This window comes from Lycium barbarum, chromosome 8, assembly GCF_019175385.1.
Source record: "Lycium barbarum isolate Lr01 chromosome 8, ASM1917538v2, whole genome shotgun sequence".
Classification (NCBI taxonomy): domain Eukaryota; kingdom Viridiplantae; phylum Streptophyta; class Magnoliopsida; order Solanales; family Solanaceae; genus Lycium; species Lycium barbarum.
Window position 1 is genome coordinate 88,248,323 of NC_083344.1, and position 11,470 is coordinate 88,259,792.

The following is an 11,470-nucleotide window of genomic DNA, read 5'->3' on the forward strand; positions in this document are numbered from 1 at the left end:
AGATTTCTAGCTGGTTTTAGAGACATAGAAAATTGCAGAATTTAAAAAAGTGCTAGCATTAATCTAGTTTATCTTATAAACTCCATATAGGGGTAACAAGCTTCAACTAGCAGCTTTCCAGAGATCAACAAGGTGTCCCAAATTTTAAAGTAATGTCAGAAACAGGCGTAAATAACCCAACTAAGGTTCTATAGGGTGCATGACGACTACGCTAGGCTAGAGAAGTGATTCTGGGAACTAAACAGATCATAAGTAATATTAAACAAGTGCAAACATATCAAAGCAAAAAGAAAACAGTGTGCAAAGGTTTATCCAACAGAAGGGCTTGATGCAGGTTCTCATAAATACCCAAGGGCTCAGATAATACCAAAAGGGGACATGGTACTCTACTATGGGAAATATGTGGTCCATATTTTCAAGTTTTCAATGATCAAATAATGTCAAGCAACAGCAAAGATAGATTTCAGTAGGATTCCTGCTAGGGTCAAAGATGGTTCATGAGTTCTATCCTAGGTTGAAATTAGACTCCTAGGCATGGTTCCATATTCATTATTGATACCAAAGAGGGAAAATTGACAGACATGGTCTCGGATTGTACACAATGACAACAATAAACAGGACATTTAACTCTTCAAGTTGATCTCAAACATTTTGTATCTAAATTAGTCTAGGTGAACAGGGTGCTCATAATGAGCCTTAAACGGTCTAGGAGACACAAGAACAAGAAATAGTAAGCATATTGATTTAAAAAGAAAACAACAAAATAACCTATCTAAGTCAAAAACACATATTCATAGAGTCAAAACAAACTAAGCAATAAGCCAATCCCCTACATTATTCTTCATATCCCTTTTTTAGTGTCAAACAACATGTTAATAAAACTGGCTTAAGAATCAGTGTCTAAATCCTCCTTTTAAACATCAGTTCTTAAATAAACAATAAGAACCAAGCATCCATCTGATTAGTTTTATCAGAAACATATAAAACTATCAAGAATCAAATGACACAAGCCACATGCAAGCATTTCAAAGCATTATTTAGATGAAACTACCCTTTCATGTTCAAAAACCTAAACTAATACTTAAATAACAATGAAATTGATATAACTAGATTAAGACCTCAAATCACCATCACATAACTTCAAAACCGAAAATAAATGATCAAACTTGTGAGGAAAGCCTCCATATAGTGAAATGCCACTCAAAGATAACAAAATATCTAACCTAAGTGGCGAAATGTCACCCAACTAATAAGGAATTCAGTCCATACATATGCAAAACAAACTGAACACACCTTAAACAAATAATCCGGATTCAATCAAAGACTAAAATCATAACTTAAAACTGAAACAAGATTGAAAATGGATAGAAGTAGAGTATTACCTTTTGTAGAGGCAACCTAAAGGTCAAAGGGGAGATTGGATCAAGCTTCCACACCAAACACTAACAAAGACCGTAAACAGCTTCTTTTTGCAATTTTTTAGTGAAGTAGTTGTATTCTTTAGAATGATATATGCTTTATAAGATAGTATAGTAATCTTATTTCAGTCTATTAATGTAGTATATAGTGTTTTAATATTGTAGCTTAGTGCAGTAGTATTTGTAGGATTTTTAAACTTAGAGTTTTTTTGAGCAGAAATGAAAAAATAAAAAATCGGATCCCTCAAATGGTCACAAGACCTACCATTTGTAGCATTAAGAGTAGGGATTAGGGACAAAAGATGTAAAAAATCAATCCAACAGATTTTCCCCCATTAATATAAGGCTTCAATTAAAAAATTATTCAAAAATCAACAAAAGATAAGGGAATTTCTCAACAAAATTGTACAACTAGTACCATAGCCAATCAGAATTTGTACACCTCACATAATACAAAAAGGAATCCAGAAAATTGTACAAGAAAATTCAAATAAAAATCCCGTCAAACTAGGAATTAATAGAATAGTACGCCTAGTCATCAAATAGGACAAATATCAACAAATTTTAACAGTAAAATCGCACTGGGACAAGATAGAAATTCCTAAATCGTTCCCAAATTAGGAAGTTCCCCTAGGGTGTTTGCTTCCATGTGATAGAGTGCACAAGATGGCTAAGGACTCGAGGTCATGCCCATGGCAACTCTATCACAGCAAAACCCAAGTAACTTTCATAAAAATGAATAAATTGATCATATAAAAGTAAAATTTGAAGGAAAATAAATATGTAAATCACGAGTACTCATGATTTAGAACCAAACTCCTCCAAAGTCCGGCGAGAATGGCAGTGAAATGGCCTCCAATCGGCCGCGAGTTTGGGCGGAACCCTAATCGCCGCAATCGCCTCAAGGAAGAAGACGAGGTGTCGAGTGTAAAAGGAAAAATCTTTTGGGGGGAGTGGAAGTTTTATTAATTAAAAATTCTACCCATTTTTAAAATAAACAAAAAACCCCAAGTTTCAGAAAAGTTTAAAAGACCCCTCCATTTTAAAATATAAACCGTTTAAAACCTTGTACCCCCTTTGAAATAAATACATAATTTTGTAAAAAGATGTACCCCTCTAAAACACTTTCGTAAATTTATTTTTTACTAAAACAAAATTTGTAATACGCCATAAAAGCTTTAATATGATCCCAATATTGACATAGTTCCGGGTGATATTTAAGAATGTGAAAAATGCGGTAAAAATAAGCCGTAATTCATACGTCGGCTTGATTAACAATTTTTCCGAGCTAGACGGAGTGGGATACGTATTTTCTTTTTGAATTATATTTACGAAAGTAAATAACTCGTAATTTCCTGTAATTGCTGATTTTAGGCAAATAATAATTAAACGTCAATCCTTACAATTATCTCGGGATTTTTAAATTTTTTAAGGGTATCCTTACTCCGTCTTGGACTCGGAAAATTTAAAAATTAAAATACGCATTTTATGAGGTGAAAATTAGGTGTCAACAATTGCCCCTTCGAAATTTTTAAGGCCATCCTGGAGCTACGAGTTTGACAACCTAATTTTTACCGAATAGTAGAAATTACAACCCTTTTGCGCAAAATTTTGAAAGTATGGCTGGACTCCAGCTTCTGGGCTTCCTACATATCTCAGGCTAAATGAGAATCTAGGTCGTTTGTAATTATGACTCTATGAGGAGTACGAAAAATAGGAATTTTCTTTAAACTACCTCGAGGTGTCTCGAGGTAATTATAGGAACATGGCCGACCCTTGAATTTTGAGTAGCCTACATATCCCTGGCTTTGGGAATCAGGCCAATTGTAGTTCAACTCGATAGCCTAAAAAGGAATAACCCTTTATGTGGGAATCCCTTTGACTATTTCCGGTGAAAAACCCGATCGGAAGCGGTTTTTGTAAAGGACTTATTGGTGTTGATGTTTGAAGTGATATCCAATCCCTGGTGTATAAATCTTGACTCTCATACACGATTTTTAACCGGTTTCCCAAGAAAAAGTTCTACGTTTGCTTTGCATGTCTTGAGACTGGCCCTCGTGCTCCTATCTTGGCAGCTTTAAGCCATCCCCAAATATTGAGTCCTGCGTGTTAGCCTCTGATTTTTTTTTTATTTTAATGTAGTCATACCTGAATGGCGCTTTATCGTTTTGTTGACATTGAGGTCGTCTTCCAATATTATATCTGTCTTTTTGCAAATGCTTGTCCGTTTTCCTCTTCTTCTTTTTTCTTTTTCCTGTAAGTGTGTGTTTTTGTGTATATATATTTTTTGAAAAGGAGATCTTCTCTGGATAATAATCACGATACTTTGACCGGCTTTTTTTTTATCGTTTTCAGATATTTTCATCGTTCAATGATAACATCTGTTGGGATCTGGGTCGGGCTATACCGTATTTCTACGAACCTACACACCCCAGTCCGGTTGTCATTTTTGTAAGTCGATATGTCAATCATGAAACCCATGTTTTCTTGTGCGGGTCCGTTTTTGTTTCTTATGACATCCACTACCCTCAAAAATTTAGCGTCACATCATGTTTGCGTATCGCGATGACTGTCCAAATCTAGTTTTGCATGCCCGTTATCCGCATACGGTGACCCCGGTATACCAGTTGGTCTACCATTAACTAGAGTAAAAAAAACCCAAATGTAGACTGCACATTAGAGTGCAGTATCATATTCCTTTCATGATGACCGCTAACCCCTGTGTCCAGAATTACAACATTTAGTAAGAATTTTCAAGTTAACTACTGCATATTCAAGTGCGGAGCCTTTTCTCATGAATACCACTATCCCTGAACCATGATTTCGTTAACTTGAAATAGATTGCAATAGCGACTGCAAATCTTGATGTAGGAATCACATTCGTATTTCAACGATTGCGGACATCAACGTCGGAATTATGCTACCTATTTTTCGCTACATATATGGATAACAACTCAGGCCCTTCGGCACATAGTCGTTTAATCCATATCGTCATTTTAAGGAATGAAGCTTACCTTGGTGGCAAGACTTACACCTTCCTTTTTTGACTCCGGGGAAGAATACCCGCCTGTCGACAAGGTTCACATCTTCTAAAAGGACTAGACTCGATTGGGAATAACGACATTTCAATAATGATATCAACGCGTCATTTTAAATTTTTAGATATTTGGACATCCACTAAACAGATGCATCAAGACAAGCCATGCGACGTCTAGGCCGGGGTCTCAATACCCTAATACAATACTATTTAGTGGAGACCCAGCTTTTGGTACCGTGATTATATCTTTTAGTAGTCTTTAAAAAATTTCTTTTGTAAAAATCTTAGTGCTCTGCAAAAAATGAACAAACTTATCAGTGTAAAACGAACATTACTTAGGGAGGGATTCGTTACCCTTTTGTACAGTCTTTATGCCGCCATCCCTAAAGCTTCTTCTTCGCTTGGCTTGTTGTTGCTACCCTGTTTTAAACATTTTAGCAAATGAGTTAGTGTAAAATGTCCATGCTTGCTTGTTCTTTCATCCACAGAAAAATTTGTCAGTTTCCTATATGGTCGACCGCGCTCCCGGCGCATGGACTTCCTCCTGTTCACATTTTGGCAGGAAAGGATGCTCATTTTCCTTAAATTCTTTTGTTTTCTGACAGAGTTGGAAAAAGTTTTGGCGACAATTTTGGAAAATATGTATACTTTTGTACATTATATATCTTTTGAAAAATAATATTTTACATACGCCTCTTTTAATGTCATGACATTGGTTATTCAAACAAGGTCATCCGCCTCTTTCCTCCTTTTGATCTTGACTTGTGACATTTTTGAATTCTTTTCGAAAATTTTGCCCTAGTTTGTGTACATCTTTGTACTAACTCGAGTCTCGCTATGTCGAAGGAATTTTTGAGACCCTCTCAATAATTTTGCCCCAGTGTAAGTGTGTACTTGTTATTTCTTGATTTCAACGCGCTTGGGGGAACTTTGAGATCCTTCTCAAAAATTCTGCCCCAGTGTGGAAGTTTTAGTTAGTCCGTTCCTTTGAACTGATATATTTAAAGATTTTTTTAGGTCCGCCCTAGCTTCCTTGTGGGCTTATCTTTATCTGTCTCTTGCTAAAACATTTCTGAGGTTTCTTAAGGTTTATTGGGAATTTTGTTTGGAATGACTGAGCTCGGGAGAGCGCCTATGTATCTCGTTTCGGGTATCATGTAGAAACATATTTTGGGGTAAACATATTGAAATTTTTTGTGAGACCCGCAAAAGAGCACCTAGCATCCCAAAATGGGAATCAGGTCATAACGTAGTTCAACATACATAATTTTGGATTTTTGGGTTAAAACGACCCAACTTGGAAAAACGCCTACGTATCCCCTTATAAGTATAGGGAATCAGGTCCTTGCATAGTTCATACATAATTTTGGATTTGGTTTTTTATAACAATGCAAAATTACAAGCAAAGGATGTGTAATCAAAGCAACATAGACTATAAAAACTCTAGACCTTTGTAGTCGTCCTCTGCTTCACACGTAGTATCTCTTCATGGCATCTGAATTTATTGCTCTTGGTCACTCCTGACCACCCATTTTAGCAAGTACACGACAGCTCCTCCTGATAGTACCTTTCGCACCATATAAGGGCCTTGCCAGTTTGGTGCGATTTTTCCTTTATATTCTTCTTGATTAGGGAATATTCGTTTGAGCACCAATTCCCGATTTGAAAACCCTAACTCTCACATGCTTGTTAAAAGCCCGTTCCATTCTTTGTTGGTATAGTTGGCCATGTCAAACACCAATCATTCTCTTTTCATCTATCAAAGCCAATTGTTCACATCTTTTGCGGCTCCATTCTGCATCGTCCAACTCAGCTTCTTGTATTATTCGAAGTGAAGGGATTTCTACTTCGGCTGGTATCACTGCTTCAGTACCATACACCAACAGGTGTGGGGGGCTCCAGTCAAAGTCCTGGAAGTAGTGCGGTATCCCAGAAATGCATAAGGCAATTGTTCATGCCAGTCTTTGTAGTTATCAATCATCTTTCGGAGGGTTTTCTTGATGTTTTTGTTGGCAGCTTCCATAACCCCATTCATTTGTGGCCGATATGCAGTGATTCAAGTGGCTATTCAGATTAGCCCCATTGTATATTATGATTGATGCTGGGATGCCGAATCGACATATGATGTTGTTGCGCACAAAGTCTGTGACCACTTTCTTGGTTATTGATGAATAAGATGCTGCTTCCACCCACTTGGTGAAGTAGTCTATGGCGACCAAAATAAAACGACGTTTGTTTGACGCAGCTGGCTCAATTTGCCCTATGACATCATGCCCCAAGCGGCAAATGGCCAAGGCGACGTCATATCATTCAGTTCCATCGGAGGGACCTTTATCAAGTCTCCATGAATCTGACACTTGTGGCATTTCTAGAAAAATTTGCTACATTCATTTTCCATGGTCATCCAGTAATAACCTGTTCTCAAAATTTTCTTTGCTAGCACGAACCCATTCATATGAGGCCCACAGGTTCCGGCACGTACTTCTTCAATATATCTTGTAGCTTCAACCGAGTCAACACATCTAAGTAATCCCAAATTCGGAGTTCTTTTGTACAGGACGTTCTTGTTGGGGAAGAAAACATTCGCTAACTTCCTGATAGTCCTCTTTTGATTTAAGGTGATTCTTTCGGGATATTCCCTTTTTTCCAAGAACATTTTAATGTCAAAGTACCAAGGTTTTCCATCAGTCTTAGCCTCTACAAAAGCACAGTGGGATGGCTGATCTCTGATTCCAATTTTGACAAGATCAATGTAATTGATGTCGGGATGCTGAATTATGGATGCTATTGTTGCCAATGCATCAGAAAATTCATTCTGGGTTCTTGGCATGTGTTTGAACTTGACTTTTTAGTACCGATCTGCCAATCTTTTCACAAGTCCAACATACGGTATGATCTTTTCATTTTTAGTGGTCCACTCTCCTTGAACCTGATGATTTAACAAATCTGAGTCGCCGATTAGTTGAAGATCTTTCACATCTATATCGAGGGATAAACGTAGACCCAAGATACATGTTTCATACTCAGCCATGTTGTTGGTGCAATTGAAGCTCAACTTGGCCGCCACAGGATAATATTGGCCCGAGTCTGAAACCAAGATGGCTCTGATTCCTAATCCTTTAAAGTTGACTACTCCATCAAATTATATTTTCCATCCTAACTCGTCTTCACTTTCTTTGCCTTCAATTGTCATTATTTCCTCATCCGGGAAGTAAGTCCACAGAGGTACGGGATTGTCATCTATCGGAATTCCTACCAGTTAGTCTGGCAGTGCTTGACCTTTAACTGTTTTCTGCGCGACGTATTGAATGTCGAACTCACTTAACAACATTTGCCATTTGGCCAAATTCCCTGTGGGCACAGGCTGGGAAAAGATGTACCTTAGTGGATCCATTCTTAAGATCAAATGAGTCGTGTAAGTAGCCATATAATGTCTCAACTTCTGAGACACCCAAGTCAGAGCGCAACACGTCTTTTCCACCAAGGAATACCTGAATTCACAGGGTGTGAACATCTTTCTGATGTAATAGATGGCACTCTCTTTCTTGCCTATTTCGTCATTTTGTGCAACATGCATCCAAAAGCATTTTTTGATACTGACATATACAGCAACAAAGGGCTTGGCGAGACCAAAACAGGTGGATTTGACAGATATCTTTTAATCGTGTCATAGGCTTTTTGACAGTCCTCCGTCCATTTAATTGGAGCATATTTCTTGAGGAGTTTAAGGATTGGTTCTATGATTACTGTGGACAGGGGCAATAAAGCGTCCAACGTAATTCAACCTTCCCAAAAAGCTCATGACCTCTTTCTTTGTTCGTGGCGGAGGTAGTTCTTGGATTGATTTAATCTTGGTGGGATCCAATTCGATAGCACGATGACTGACTATGAATCCTAGTAATTTTCAAGCAGGCACTCCAAATGCACATTTTGCAGGATTCAATTTCAAATCGTACTTGTGAAGTCTATCAAAGAATCTTCTTAAATATTTGTGGTGGTCCTCACCCACTTGGGATTTGATGACGACATCGTCCACATATACCTCGATAACTCTATGCATCATATCATGAAAGATGGCGGTCATGCCCCTCGTGTAAGTAGCGCCGGCATTCTTGAGTCCAAAAGGCATCACCCGGTAATGACACACTCCCCATAGTGTGATGAATGCCTTCCTTTGAGCATCTTCTTCATCCATCAATATCTGATGATAGCCCGCGTAACAGTCCACAAAAGATTGCACCTCATGCTTGGCACAGTTATTAATGAGTATGTGAATGTTTGGGAGTGGGAAATTATCTTTTGGGCTGGCGCGGTTAAGATCACGATAGTCCACAAAAATCATTATTTTCCGATCTTTCTTTAGTACCCAGACTATATTTGCCAACCATGTTGGGTACGGTGTCGCCTCAACAAGTCATGACTGAATCTGTTTTTCTACTTCTTCTTTAATTCGGATCCTGGCATCAGGCTTAGGTTGCCTGATTTTCTGTTTTACCGGGGTAAATCCTTCAAGGATTAGTAACCTATGGGAAATAATATTCGTACTTAAACCTTGCATATCAGCGTATGACCAAGCGAAGACATCTTCATAATCCTTCAGCAGACTCCTATACCATTCTTTCTCATTTTCTATCAAATGCACACTTATTCTAGTTTCCCGAGCCAACTCCTCCTTTCCTAGATTAATTGCCTCTGTTTCCTCTAGATTTGGCGTTGGTCTGTTCTTATATTCTTCTTCGACATCTATCAACCCTTCTGGTTTAGTTATCTCTTCTTTTTGATCTTCATTTTGTTCGCCGTCATTTTTACTTGTTTCGTAACATGTCATGACATTATTTGTGGCCTCTGTATTTGTACTGTAAAAAAAAATATCATGGTTATTAATCATGTAAAAGCAATCTTTTATATATATATATATATATATATATATATATATATATATATATATATATATATATATATATATATATATATATATATATATATATATATATATATATATAAAACGTTAATAAAACGATTTTGTTTTATTGTAAACTTTGAGGAGTTTTCATTGAAATTTTAAAAGAGCAGTACAAACGGTGGTCCTGACTCAGAATAGAACATCGAGCCATTTCCGTTATTTAACAACACATAATAAAACATGAAAAGGTGATAAGCCGGGCCTATTTGTATGTGTAGATCTATTTCTCACATTGGGTCGCATGTTGCGCCATCATAAGCTTTTACATTTGTTCGACTCTGGCGAATTTTTCCAACACCATACTCGAGTTGTTTTAGAGTTGTCACAGGGTATAGATTCAAACAAGCCCCCCCATCAATCAGCACCTGAGGGATGATCTTGTCACGATATTTGACTATTATGTGCAAGGATTTATTGTGGGTCTTACCCTCTCTTGGTAATTCATCATCGGAAAGCGATAGTCTATGGACTCATACAACATATCCCATAATTTCAGCCAATGTTTCACTTGCAGTGTTGGCGGGCACTTGGACTTCATCCAAAGCTTTCATCAAGGCTAAGCGATGTTGAGATGAACTGAGTAGTAATGACATTACTGATATCCTAGCAGGAGTCTTATGCAGGTGCTCAACAATCAAATAATCCTTAACTGTTATTTGCCTCCACATGTTTTTAGCTTCGCCTTCAGTGATTGGCCTTTTCTGGGGGTTTTCGCGACGTGGTGCTTCGTGCATAGGTTCTTCTGGAGCAAAACACCTTCCTGAACTAGTCATACCGTCAACCACACCAGCTATTTCTTTTTCTTTATTGACCATCATTTGGTGCGGCACTTTGATCACAAAGGGTGCATTCTCAACTGGTCCTGATGTTTTGAGTATGAATGGTTCGTTATAAATTCGAGCGACTGTTGAGAGATATTTGAGCACGAAGGGCTCTTTCTTGGCTTTACCAGGTGTCTCGGATTTCTTTGTCAGAGGGCTTAACACTTCTTTTCGCTTTTGTAAAGACAACAAGACGACGATGCTTTCTAACCCTTCAATGTCTTGACGAATTATCACAGGGCTCTCTTCCCATTAGTCACCTCTTTCTATCATGTGAATTTGATTCCCTCCAAGGTTTAGGGTCGGATTTATGTTCATATTCGGAGGTGCTGGTTCTAGGATAAGCTCATGATTGTCAATCATATCCTATAATTTGTGCCTTAAGTTTATGCAATATTCGGTGGCATGGCCAACTTGGTTAGAATGATAGGTGCAAGTGAGATCTGGCCTGTACCATCGATCCGTGAGATTAGTAGGTTTTGGTGGGACAACGCTTATTTGCCCGACATCTCTTAGCTTGGCAAATAAACCCTTCCTTGATTCTGGCAAAGGAGTGAATGCCCTCATAGGTTTCCTTTGGGATGCCTTATAGTTTGTTGGCGGAGGCTGGTTCTGTAAAGTCTGGTTTTGTGGGGCTTGGATATTAGGTGGTGGCATTCGATAATTTGGTCGTGGAGCTCTGTTGCTTGGTGCGAGTATTTGATAATTTGGTTGTGGAGCTTGATAACCAGGTTGTGCGTAGCACACAGACATTGGGATATATTAGTGTGCAGTGATTATATAGTTGGTAGGTGGAGGTGATTGGTAGTTATCTGAATTTTTGTGGGACATCTCTTTTCCTTAGCTTTTCGGGTTAGTAGCTCTAGAAACATAGGCTATATCTTCTCTTTTCTTTTTTCCTCCCATGGCGCCAGATGCACATGATCTGTTTAGTGCACTAACAATTCTGCTGGTCTTTAGGCCATCCTCGATATCTTCCCCAACGGCAACTAAATCTGCAAAGGAACTCCATTTCATAGTTACCATCTTGTCAAAGCAATCAGCTTCTTGGTACCGTACTAATGCGGCTACCAGCTCAGCTTTAGTCATGGGTGATTGCACACACGCTGCTTCGTCTCTCTAGCGAGTAGCATGTTCTCGGTAGGTTTCAGTCGATTTCTGACGAATTTTCTCCAATGAGAAGCGATTAGGCACATTTTCCACATTGAAGCAGAATCTTTCAATGAATGAA